The sequence below is a fragment of the Ornithorhynchus anatinus genome, chromosome 5, assembly GCF_004115215.2.
Source record: "Ornithorhynchus anatinus isolate Pmale09 chromosome 5, mOrnAna1.pri.v4, whole genome shotgun sequence".
Classification (NCBI taxonomy): Eukaryota; Metazoa; Chordata; class Mammalia; order Monotremata; family Ornithorhynchidae; genus Ornithorhynchus; species Ornithorhynchus anatinus.
In genome coordinates, this window is record NC_041732.1 from 13,293,174 (window position 1) to 13,305,205 (window position 12,032).

Consider the following 12,032-nt stretch of genomic DNA (forward strand, 5'->3'; position numbering starts at 1 on the left):
TGCTGGTCCTTTCGTCTTCTAAGAATTAAAGGAGATGAAAGGAGTTTACTTTGATTTATTGTTTTATCACCTGGGTACCAACAGTGGCCCGGAACCGTAGAAAACGTATCGAAGTGAACACTTACCATGTGCAGAGCGCTGTTCTAAGCCCTGGGGAGAGTACAATAGAGTTAGGACACTCACTCGCTACTCTCCTACTTTTAAACAGCCCACACTTGGCTCCACTAACGCCAACCTACTCACTGTACCTCGATCTCGTCTATCTCGCCGCCGGCCTCTCACCCGCACCCTGCCTCTGGCTTGGAACTCCCTCCCTTTCCATATCCGACACAGTTACCCTCCTCACCTTCAAAGCCTTGTTGAAAGCCTTATTGAAAGGGGCCTTCACTGATGAAACTCTCATTTCCTCTTTTCCCACTCTTCTGCGTCACCCTGACTTTGCTCCCTTTATTCACCATTCCTGCCCCCAGCACTAATGTCCATATCCATAATTTATTTACTCATATTAATGTCTGAGTCCCCCTCTAGACTGTAAGGTCACTGTGGGCAGGGAATGTGTTGTATTGTACTCTCCCAAGCATTTAGTACAGTGCTCTGCACAGAGTAAGTGCTCAATAAATATGACTGACTGAATGTCTGTCTCCCCCTCTACAATCTAAATTGGTTGTGGGCAGGGAATGTGTCTGTTATATTGGTGCGTTATACTCTCCCAAATGCTTAGTACAGTGTCCTGCATACAGCGCTCAATAAATACGATTGATTGGGAGACATGATGCCTTCCCTTAAGAAGCTAAAAATCTAGCAGGGAAGATACACACTAAAATAAACAAGTGGGGGAAGCAATAGAGGTTAAGGATATGACGAGTGTTGTGTGGTGGAGGGGAGTATCAAAGTGCTGAGTCTGGACCCAGTGTGTCTGTGACACAGAAGGGAGGGAGGGCAGAGGTTAATCAGGGAAGGCTTCTTGGAGGAGATTGATTTGTTATGCTGGGCACACAGTGAACCATAATGGCACCATGTTTACTGTTCTGTGACCATCTGAGGCTGCACTTCTCTGGCGGGGGGACACCTGATCTCCCCTATTCGCTCCAGAGTCTTCGCATTCTCCTCCCCAGTTTCTGCAGAGCACGGGCCCCACTAATGACCAATAATGCAGGGTCCCCAGCCGCAGTGGGACGGAAGGAGGCCGGGCGTTTCAGCTGGGAATACCAGACACATTGGTGACTGATGCCAGGTCTATACTGGCAGAGGACCGGCCAGCTATAGACTGGACAAATGACCACCTGAGACAAAGTGGGCTAGGGGTCCAAAAGCTTTATACCACAAAAATATACGATATGTCTTTATACAGTTTTTGTGTAAACAGCCTCACCTCAGTTGTTCTAGGCTTTCAAACCATCAAGCTTTTGGCTTTTAATAATAATAATAATAATAATTGTATCTGTTAAACACTATGTGCCAGGCACTGTACTAAACTCTGGGGTAGATATAAGCTAATCAGGTTGGACAGAGATGTCCCCCATGTCCCCATGGGGTTCACAGTCTTAATCCCCATTTTGCAGATGAGGTAACTGAGGCACGGAGAATTTAAATGACTTGCCCTAGGTCATAGAGCAGACAAGTGGAGCTGGGATTAGAACACTGGTTCTTCAGACTTCCAGGCCCGTGCTCTATCCACTTAACCACTGCTTCTCCTCCCCGGCCTGCTTTTGGTAACAATTTGTTGCATGAAAGAACTACTAGCGGGTGGGAAGGAAAAATCAAAGGAAATAAAATTCAAGCCAGGTCATGCTTGCTCTCTTAGCAGCTTTTGAAGAGGTTTCAGCTTCTAAGGTTTGGGGATTATCTGCTAAAGTTCATTTATCCTTTCTGGCCTACCCTCAATCTTTTTTAAATTGTACTTATTAAGCACTTAGTATGTGCTCAGCACTGTACTGGGGTAGGTACAAGATAATCTGATTGGACCCAGTCCCTATCCCACATGAGACTCAGTCTAATTAGGGGGGAGTGGGATTGAAACCCCATTTTACAGATGAGGTAAAGAGAAGTTGTGATTTTTTTATGATATTTGTTAAGCGCTTATTGTATGTCAAGCACTGTAATAAGCCCTGGGGAAGAGCCAAGCTAATCAGTTTGGACACAGTCATGTCCTACATTGGGCTCACAGTTATCAAGTTGCCCAAGGTCACTTTTTGGATTTGGTTAATGAAGTTGTAGGCCTTGCAGGAATTCTGAATGTCAGGTACAGGAGATAGAGAATGCCAGTGAGGCTGGGCAAAGCACTCTCCATCAATCGATAGTATTTATTGGGCGCTTATCATGCGCAGCACTTTTGGTAGACCTGATCCCTGCCCACAAGGAGCTTACAGTCCATCAAGGGAGACAGACGATAAAATAAATAATAATAATGTTGGTATTTGTTAAGCGCTTACTATGTGCCGAGCACTGTTCTAAGCGCTGGGGTAGATACAGGGTAATCAGGTTGTCCCATGTGAGGGTCACAGTTAATCCCCATTTTACAGATGAGGTAACTGAGGCACAGAGAAGTTAAGTGACTTGCCCACAGTCACACAGCTGAAGAGTGGCAGAGCCGGGAGTCGAACCCATGACCTCTGACTCTGAAGCCCAGGCTCTTTCCACTAGAGACCTCAGAGGACCTGGGATATAATCCCAACTGCCAGTTTTTTTATGGTATTTCTTAGCACTTACTATGTGTCAAACACTGTTCTAAGTGCTGGGGTAGTACAGATGAATTAGGTCAGATAATTAGCAAGTGATTTTCTGCTGTGTGAACTTGAGCAAGTCACTTAACTTTTCTTTGCTTCAGTTTCCTCATCTGTAAAACGGGGATTAAGACGGTGAGTCATTCATTGAGTGCTTACTGTGTGCAGAGCACTGTTCTAAGCACTTGGAAGTACACTATAACAATAAACAGACACATTCCTCGCCCACAGCGAGCTCACAGTCTAGAGCGGGGAAGACAGGCATTAATATAAATAAATAAATTACAGATTTGTAGTGCTGTGGGGCTAGGAGGGGGATGAGTAAGGGAGCAAGTCAGGGTGATGCAGAAGGGAGAAGAGGAAAGGAGGGCTTAGACAGGGAAGGCCTCTTGGAGGAGAAGTGCCTTCAATAAGTCTTTGAAGGCAGGGAGAGCGATTGTCTGTCAGATATGAAGATGGAGGGTGCTCCAGGCCAGTGGCAGGACATGGGCGAGAGGTTGGCAGCGAAATCAAGGTAGACTGAGAACGTTAGCATTAGAGGAGTGAAGTGTGTCGGTCGGGTTGTAGGGAGGTGAGGTGGGAGGGACAAGGGGGCAATGTGGGACAGGGACTGTGTCCAACCCGTTTATCTTGTATCTACCACAGTACTTTGTACAAAGCGCTGTACAGTGCCTGGCACTTAAATACCACAGTTATTACAGGGGAAGCGGCAGACTAAGGATATGGACATAAGTGCTGTGGGGTAGGGTGTGGAGTGATTGTCAAAGTGCTTAAGGATACACACCCAATTACTGAGGTGATGCACAAAGGAGGGAGAATAGGGAGGAGAAATGAGGGTTAGTCAGGGAAGACTTCTTGATTTTTATGGTATTTGTTAAGCAGTGCTCTGTACAGAGGAAACGCTCAATAAATTCCACTGATTGATAAAGCCCTTACTATGTGCCAGGCACTGCACGAAGCAGTGGAGTAGATACAAGGTAATCAGGTTGGACACAGTTCATGTCCCACTTGGGGCTCACAGCTATAATCCCCATTTTTTGACAGATGAGGTAACCGAGGCACAGAGAAGTTAAGTGACTTGCCCAAGGTCACACCGCAGACCCGTGGCAGAGCTGAAATTAGAACCCAGGTCCTCTGCCTAGGCCCATGCTCGTTCCACTAGGCCACACTGCTTTTTGGAGGAGATGTGACTTTATTAGGGCTTTGAAAGTGGGGAGGGGGCTGGACTGTTGGATATTAAGGGTGAGGAAGCTCCAGGCCAGAGGGAGGGCAACGAGGGATGAGATTGAGGTACGATGAGTAGGTGGGCATTAGAGGAGCAAAATATGCAGGCTACGTTAAACTGATAAAGCAAGAAAGTTGACTGAAAATCTGTAGACCTCTTGGCAACAGTGGAACAGACTGACAAAAGTGGTAGGCAGAGGGAACGGGGTGTGTTTGTGAACTGCCCTGGGAAAAGGCATGGGGAAAAGGCACAGGAAAAATAATGGAATGATTCACACCCAGGGATAGAAGCCTCCACCTGATCTCCCCTCAGTGACCTGTGGTGATGAACAGGCCTGGCACAATCGATTAATTAATAGTATTTATTGACCTTTATGTGCAGAGTGCCATACTAAGCTCTGGGGAGCATACAGCACAACAGATTTGGTAGTCTCGATCCCTGCCCACAAGGAGCTTAGAGTCTAGAGGGAGAGACAGATGCTGGAATAAACGACAGAGAGGGAAATCGTGTCTTTTCTTTGGTATCTACAGAGTTGTGTATTGCCATCCTTCCTCACAGTGTACCTCGAGTAGGTGATTAACTGCAACAGTGGCCCAAGACAGAATAATAATAATAATAATGGTGGTATTTGTTAAACATTTACTATGTGCAAAGCTCTGTTCTAAGCACTGGGGGGATACAAGGTGATCAGATTGTCCCACGTGAGGCTCACAGTTTTAATCCCCATTTTTCAGATGAGGTAACTGAGGCACTGAGAAGTAAACTGACTTGCCCAAAGTCACACAGCTGGCAAGTGGCAGAGCTGGGATTAGAACCCATGACCTCTGACTCCCAAGCCCTGGCTCTTTCCACTGAACCAAGCTGCCCCACAAAAAATGTCATCTTCCTGGCTCCTTCAGTGACTTATCTGACCTGAGACATTCATTCCCTCCTTCAGTGTGGATGGTTTGCCCAGTACCACTGGCATACTTTGGAACTATCGTACTTTCCCAAGTGCTCAGTACAGTGCTCTGCACACAGTAAGCGCTCAGTAAATACCACTGATTGGCAGATCAGTCCCTGCCAGTGACTAGGAACTGCCTTTATGCCCAGGACCCTTTTACAGCCATAGTGCTGTAACTGCACAGGTGGTCACCTTGGTAACCACTGCAGTTTTTGCTCTAATTAATTCTTTCCTGCAGGTTCTTGGCCCTGAAACTTGTAGAAGCTGGTCCATAACTCTCAATGGGAGGACTCCACCAATCCATCAACCTTTCTGTGTCCTGCTTTTTTTTTTTTTAATGGTATTTGTGAAGCACTTACTAATTGTCTAACAGGATTCTAAGCACTGGGGTAGATACGAGATAATCAGGTTGGTCACAAGTCCCCCCACCCCATGGGCTCACAGTCTGAATTAGAGAGAATATAGGATTTAATCTCCATTTTTCAGATGAGGGAACTGAGGCCCTTTGAAGTGACTTGCCCAAGGTCACCCAGTCGATAGGACAGGATTAGAACCCAGGTCCTCTGACTTCCAGGCTTGTGCTCTTTCAACTAGGCCCTGCTGCTTCTCCTGTTCTCAGGTAGTTTATGCCATTAGACTGTGAGCTTCTCAAGAGCAAGGACTGGATCTTGCTCTTCCTTTGCAAAATCCCACTGAGTTTTTGAATACTGTGACCACACTCTCTCTGTTGGTTCTCTGCATACCTACAGAGCTCCAAAGCATGATTTGAAAGTGTGGTTAGACAGATTTGAAAAGTATGAAAAGCATTGGGAGTCCGGAGGCCCAGGTCCTATCCCCGGCCAGGCACTCTTGAGCAAGTCTCTGCTGACCTCTCTGGGCCTCTGTTTCCTCATCTGCGGGATGGGAATTTTACAGCTGTCATCCTTGTTGGATGGTAAGTCCCATAGTGGGAAAAATACAATTACCCTGTACGTACTCCAGGGCTTAGCCTGTAAGAAGCACTTAATGCAGACCATCATTATAATGAATTAAAGCTCCAATTCATGAAAACTACATACAGTCCCTCTAGACTGTAAACTCAGCGTGGGCAGGGAATGTGTATGTTATATTGTACTCTCCCAAGTACTTTGTACAGTTCTGTGCACACAGTGACTCAGTAAATACACGACTGACTAAAACTATAGTTAGGATAAATGATTACACTGCATTAAACCTTGATTCCCCGATGATTGAGACTAATAGAATGGGAAAAGATGTGAAAGAAAGAAGACAATAAGGTGTAGAGGGTTCCCTTAAAAGATTTCAGCCATCCAGAATAGTATTCCCAGAAGAAGAAAAATTCTGGAAAGGAATTTAAAGGGACAGAGGGCAGTGTGCTTGTCCAATAGGGAAAGACGCATTTTGGTGTGCGGTCCCGACGACCTCCTCGGTTGTTCATCCTGCCCAACGACGAACATACCGGACCCTGCTGGGATGTCGGAGAGGTGACAGCAGGCCGGACGCCGCTAACTACGGGGAACCAAGTGGTATGAACGGAGACATTAATGTGCATCACAAGGTGTGCTTGGAGAACTGCTGGGTGTGATGCCACCGATCTGAATGTATCCTATTGTGTGATTTGCTGAGGTAGTTTGGCCTGGGTCTACCTTTTGCATTTCAATATGGGGAATCAATCCTCAGAGACTCGTAAATCCAAAACTACACACCACCTTTGTGTTTGCCGTAACAAGGAACACCGTGTGCTGAGACTCGTTGCCTTCAGAACAGCCTTTATTGCGGCTCTTGGATTTTCATTCCCAAGACAGATTCCTCTTTGGGGCATGTTAGGCCAAACTGGGCGATTTGGGTAATGATGATGATAATAACAACCACAATAACAACAACAACAATAGTAGTAATAATTGTGGAATTTAAGTGCTCACCAGGTACCAAGCACCATACTAAGCACTGGGATAGATACCAGATAGATCATAATAATAATAACAATGGTATTCGTTAAGTGCTCACTGTGTGCCAAGCACTGATGTAAGCGCTGGGGTAGATACAAGGTAATCTGGGTGTCCCACATAGGGCTTACAGTCTTAATCCCCATTTTACAGATGAGGTAACTGAGGCACAGAGAAGTTAAGTGCCCTGCCCAAAGTCACACAGCTGATAAGTGGGGAATAGAACCCATGAATAGAACCCATGACCTCTGACTCCCCAGCCCCTGCTCCTTCCACTAAGCCACGCTGTTTCTCAAACTCATCAGGCCCCACCTGGGGCTCATATTCTAATCAGGAGAGAGACCCGGAAACCCCCGTCTTACAGATGGAGGGAACTGAGGCCCCAGAGAAGTTAAATGACCTGCTCAAGGTCACATGGCAGGCAAGGGATGATGATGATGATGATGAAACAGTTCCACACTCACTGCCCCTAGGCTGTAGCCATTGCTCCTCCAGCAGGGGCAGGAAGGCACCACTTTTGAAATGCCAAGGTTAACTGCTATTCCAACAAGACGGGAGCTGGACCACTGAAAAATCTTGGCAAAGCAGATTTCGAAGAGCCTTGGCTTTTCCAACTTGTCTTCCACTCCAAAGGAGAGCCTGCGAGCCCGACTTGGAGAGCTTCCTCCGGAATGAACCAAATCCACCTTCCAAAACATCCATCCAGAACTCTGACGGTTAACTTTTACACGTCTTCGCCTCCACGAGCCCAGCTGGGCCCGCTAAAAACACGCCGAATGTCTTTCCTTCCTTCCTTCCTCTTTGCCTTCCTCAGATACCTCCCTCCCTCCTCTGTATCCTCTTTGACTAGCTACAGCAAATTAAACTGCCTCACGGTCCATTCTTTGCCGATTCTCTTCCCTCCATTCTCAACTACAGTTCATTGCTTATCTTCACCTATTCATAGTGGTAGTCCCTTGAGCTCTTTAGCAGTAAGCCTCTAAACAAATCCGAGCTGTTGTTATTATTATGCTCCGTCTGAGTCTGTTGCAAACTGTCTTTTATTTCCTCCTTCCATTTGGCTCTGAGCCTATTTTTCCACGCGGGGGCCCCCATCTCCGAACAGCCTCTCTCTTGTCTCCCAGCCAACTCGGACCGTCTCTTCGGCCTCCTTTAAATACCTCTTGAATACTGGCTTCTTCCACGAAGCCTCAGTTCTCAATACTTTCAAAAGGAAAGCCCCAGGGTTTCACAAACCAGAGATTTAACCTCCTCACTTCAGGTTTGCAGTGAAGTGTCCCATTTGGATTTTGAACCTTGATCGCAATTGGGGTACACCGTAGATGCTCAGCAGAAGGTAAATATTAACTAATACTACTCCCTCTAGATTGTAAGCTCGTATGGGCAGGGAACATGTCCGCTAATTCGTTCAATCGTATTTATCGAGCGCTTACTGTGTGCAGAGCACTGTACTAAGCGCTTGGAAAGTACAGTTCAGCAAACAGAGACAATCCCTAACCAACAATGGGCTCACAGTTTTCTGTTGTACTGTAAGCTACCGAGCACTTCTAACAGTTTTCTGTCTTCAGTAAGGACTCAATAAATACGATTGACTATCTGCTCCTAGCAAGTGCTCAGTAAATACCATTGACTGATTGATTGATAGATCATCCTCAGGAAGAGTTTTGCCAGAGGTCATCAAGTTACCTAGACGGCAGGGCCTAGTGGAAAGGGCACAGGCCTGGGAATCAGGAGGCCCAGGTTCATTCATTCAGTCATTCACTCAAACATATTTCTGTTTACTGTGTGCTGAGCACTGTACTAAGCGCTTGGGAAATCACGATACAACAATTAACAGATGCATTCTCTGCCCACAACGAGCTCAGAGTCTAGAGGTGGGCAGACAAACATCAGTACAAGTAAATAAAATTACAGATGTATACATAAATGCTGTTGGGAGGGAAGAGCCAAGGGAGCAAGTCAGGGTGACGCAGAAGGGAGTGGTAGATGAGGAAAAGTAGGGGTAATCTGGGAAGGCCACTTGGAGGAGATGTGCCTTCAATAAGGCTTTGAAGGGAGGGGAGAGTAATTGTCAGATTTGAGGAGGGAGGGAGTTCCAGGCCAGAGGAAGGACGTGGGCCAGGGGTCGACGGCGAGGCAGATGAGATCAGGGCACAGTGAGAAGGTTAGCACTAGAGGAGCGAAGCTGGCGGGCTGGGTTGTAGAAGGAGAGAAGCAAGGTGAGGTAGGAGGGGGCAAGGTGATGGACTGCTTTAAAGGCAATGATGAGGTTCTAATCCTGACTCCGCCATTTGCTTGTTGGGTGACCTCAGGCAAATCACTTAACTTCTCTGTGCCTCGGCTCCCTCATCTGCAAAATGGGATTAAGACACCTATTCTCCCTCTTCGACTGGGAGCCCCTGAGAGACAAGGACAGGGTCTGATCTGATTATCTTGAACCAACCCCAGCACTAGGCACATAATAAATACTCAACAAATACCATTATCATCATATTTAAGTGTACCCAAGTTAGCTGCGGTCACGAACTGGATTAAGCAAGAGCAAAGGCAAGAAACAGCATGGGAAGCAGCGTGGCCTAACAGAAAGAGGCAGGGCCCAGGAACTGGAAGTCTTGGGTCCTAATTCTGGCTCCACCCCCTGACTGTTGTATGACTTCGGGCAAGTTACTTCACTCCTCTGTACCTCAGTTTCCTCAGCTGCAAAATGGGGATTCAATACCCATTCTCCCTCCTTCTTAGACTATATGGGTCAGGGACTGTATCCAGCCTAGTTAGCCTGTATGTGCCCCGGCGCTTGGAACTGTGCTGGACCTGTAGTAAATGCTTAACAAATACCATAAAATGAAAATAAACAATTTAAAGGTTCATTTTTCTAAACTGCTATTCTGTATACATCTCCTCACTTCTCTAAAACCTCCAATGGCTGCCGCTGACCATTGCTGACCACTGGCTTTGAGGCAACTTCAGATCACTCCCTCCTCCCTTTACATCCCAGCTTTGCCTCTTCGTTCCTTGTAACTTAAGCTACTCACTGTGCCTTGTTCCCATCACCGACCTTTTGCTCAGGCCTTCACCCTGGCCTAGAACTCCCTCCTCACCTCCAAAGCCTACTAGATCGCAAGCTTCTTGAAGGCAGGGATCAGGTCTACTTACATTATTGTACACTTCCAAATGCTTAGTGCAGGGTCCTGAGCAGAGTAAGTAGTGCTCAGTACATAACATCGATCGAAATCACGTCTCCTCCAGGAGGTCTTTCCTAAGTATATATCTTTATATATACTTTATATAAAGTACTTTATATCCCCACCAACTGCCTAGTCAGCCCTTCTATGCCACCTAAGCACTTAAGTACTCACAACCTTCCCAGAGCACTTATATACAGATTTTATTATCTCTATTACTTCCTCCTATCTGTAATTTATTTAAGTGACTGTCTCCCCGGCTAGATTGTAAAATCCTTGAGGTTGAGGATCATGTCATCTGATGCTGTTGTATTCTGCTAAAGACTTGGTACAGTGATCTGCACATACTATTTTGAGTCAGAGGTCCCGAGTTCTAATTCTACTCTGTTACTTGTCTGCTGTGTGATCTTGGGAAAGTCCCTTAACTCCTCTCTGCCTCAGTTCCCTCATCTAGAAAATGAAAATTGAGATTGTGAGCCCTCTGTGGGAGATGGTCAGTGTCCAACCTGATTAGTTTGGATCTAGCCCAGCGCCTGGCACATAGTAAGTGCCTAACAAATCCCAATCCAGCACTTAGTACAGTGCCCAGCAGCTTAGTACAGTGCCTGGCTCATAGTAAGTGCTTAACAAATACAGTAATAATATTATTTTTTAAAAATCTAGGTCCTCAAAAATGCTCCTGATGGATTGCATATTTCTAAAAAAACAGATGTTTTTCAGAGGCTCTTCAGCCCAGAAATGAGGGTTTCCTTTTCCCACTACTGGTAACCCCTGTTTCACGGAAAACTAAGCGCTGGGACTAAGTGATTTCTCCAAGATTACACAGCAAGCCACGGAGCAACAGAGTCAGGGACAGAACTCAAAATTTTTATGCTAACATAAAAAAAAAACTTGGTTTTTTTTTACAAGGGAATCCGTCGCCCGTGTTGTTGCTTCTCTTCCTGCAGGGCCCACCTCTGTGATTCCAAGATCTGAGACTGCAGTCCTGGGTTAATTCCTGCCGGTCTGTACTCACTGCAGTCTGCAGGACAGGCGAGGGAGGCTGCAGCAAATGTCTTGGCTGGGGTGTCTTCCAGGGAGTGGCCAGCAGCCTGTTTGTTTGATTGTTCCACCGAATCGCCTCTGAAACTGGATGCCCAGCAAGCCACAGCCCAAGGGAGAGGTGGCCCAAGGGCTCACCTCTCCTCACCCATCCTCAAATGTTGGCTCCCAGCTCTGTCCAATCCAAGACACCTCCCCTTCCCCCCTTATTTGGGGGTCGCGTGGGGTCCATGACATCCAAAGGTCCCGAACGAAAGGCCGAGAGATTTCCGAATGAGTTTCAGAGTGGGATGTTTTCTTTTTTCAGAACCCAAAATAGTCGGGTCGAATGATGGATTACAGGATGCAGCTAGCCACCGAGGAGGGGGACGGGGCGATGATCAAACGGGCTGCTTCCTTGGACCTCAGCGTCCTTGACCTCTTTGGCGGCCTTGTCTCATTCAGAATGAAAGGGGGGTGAGCGGTGCCAAGGTCTTGGGGATTGCCAACGCTACCAACAGATGGGGGAAGCCGCCCCGAAGGGAAAGTGCATCACCTCCTCTCCTACAGAGAGGTTTCGAGCAGGCCGTCCTCCCCGGGAGCTGACACTCCATCTCCCCCTTTGGAATATGCATATTCCCTCCTCCTTTCTACCTGACTTCTTGGCTTCATCATCCCTTGGGAGCCTTCTCCCTCGCATCCCCCTCCTCCAGCCTTTTCCCCTGGCCCCCTCCCTCCTCCTTCCCTCCCTTCCCTGCGTTTTCCCCTCCCCTCTCCCGGATTCCTCTCTGTCTCCCTGTCTTGGATGGATTCCTCTCCCTCGACTCTTTCCCGGTCTCCTCCCTGGTTGTGAATGAGGCTCTCTCCCTTTCTGAATGGAGCTGCTGGGGGCTCTGGCTGCGGATCAGGGGCAGCAGCATTGGCCGTGAGAAGGGGAGGGGGCGTCTCTTCCTTCCTTCCTTCCTTCCTTCCTTCCTTCCTTCCTTCCTTCCT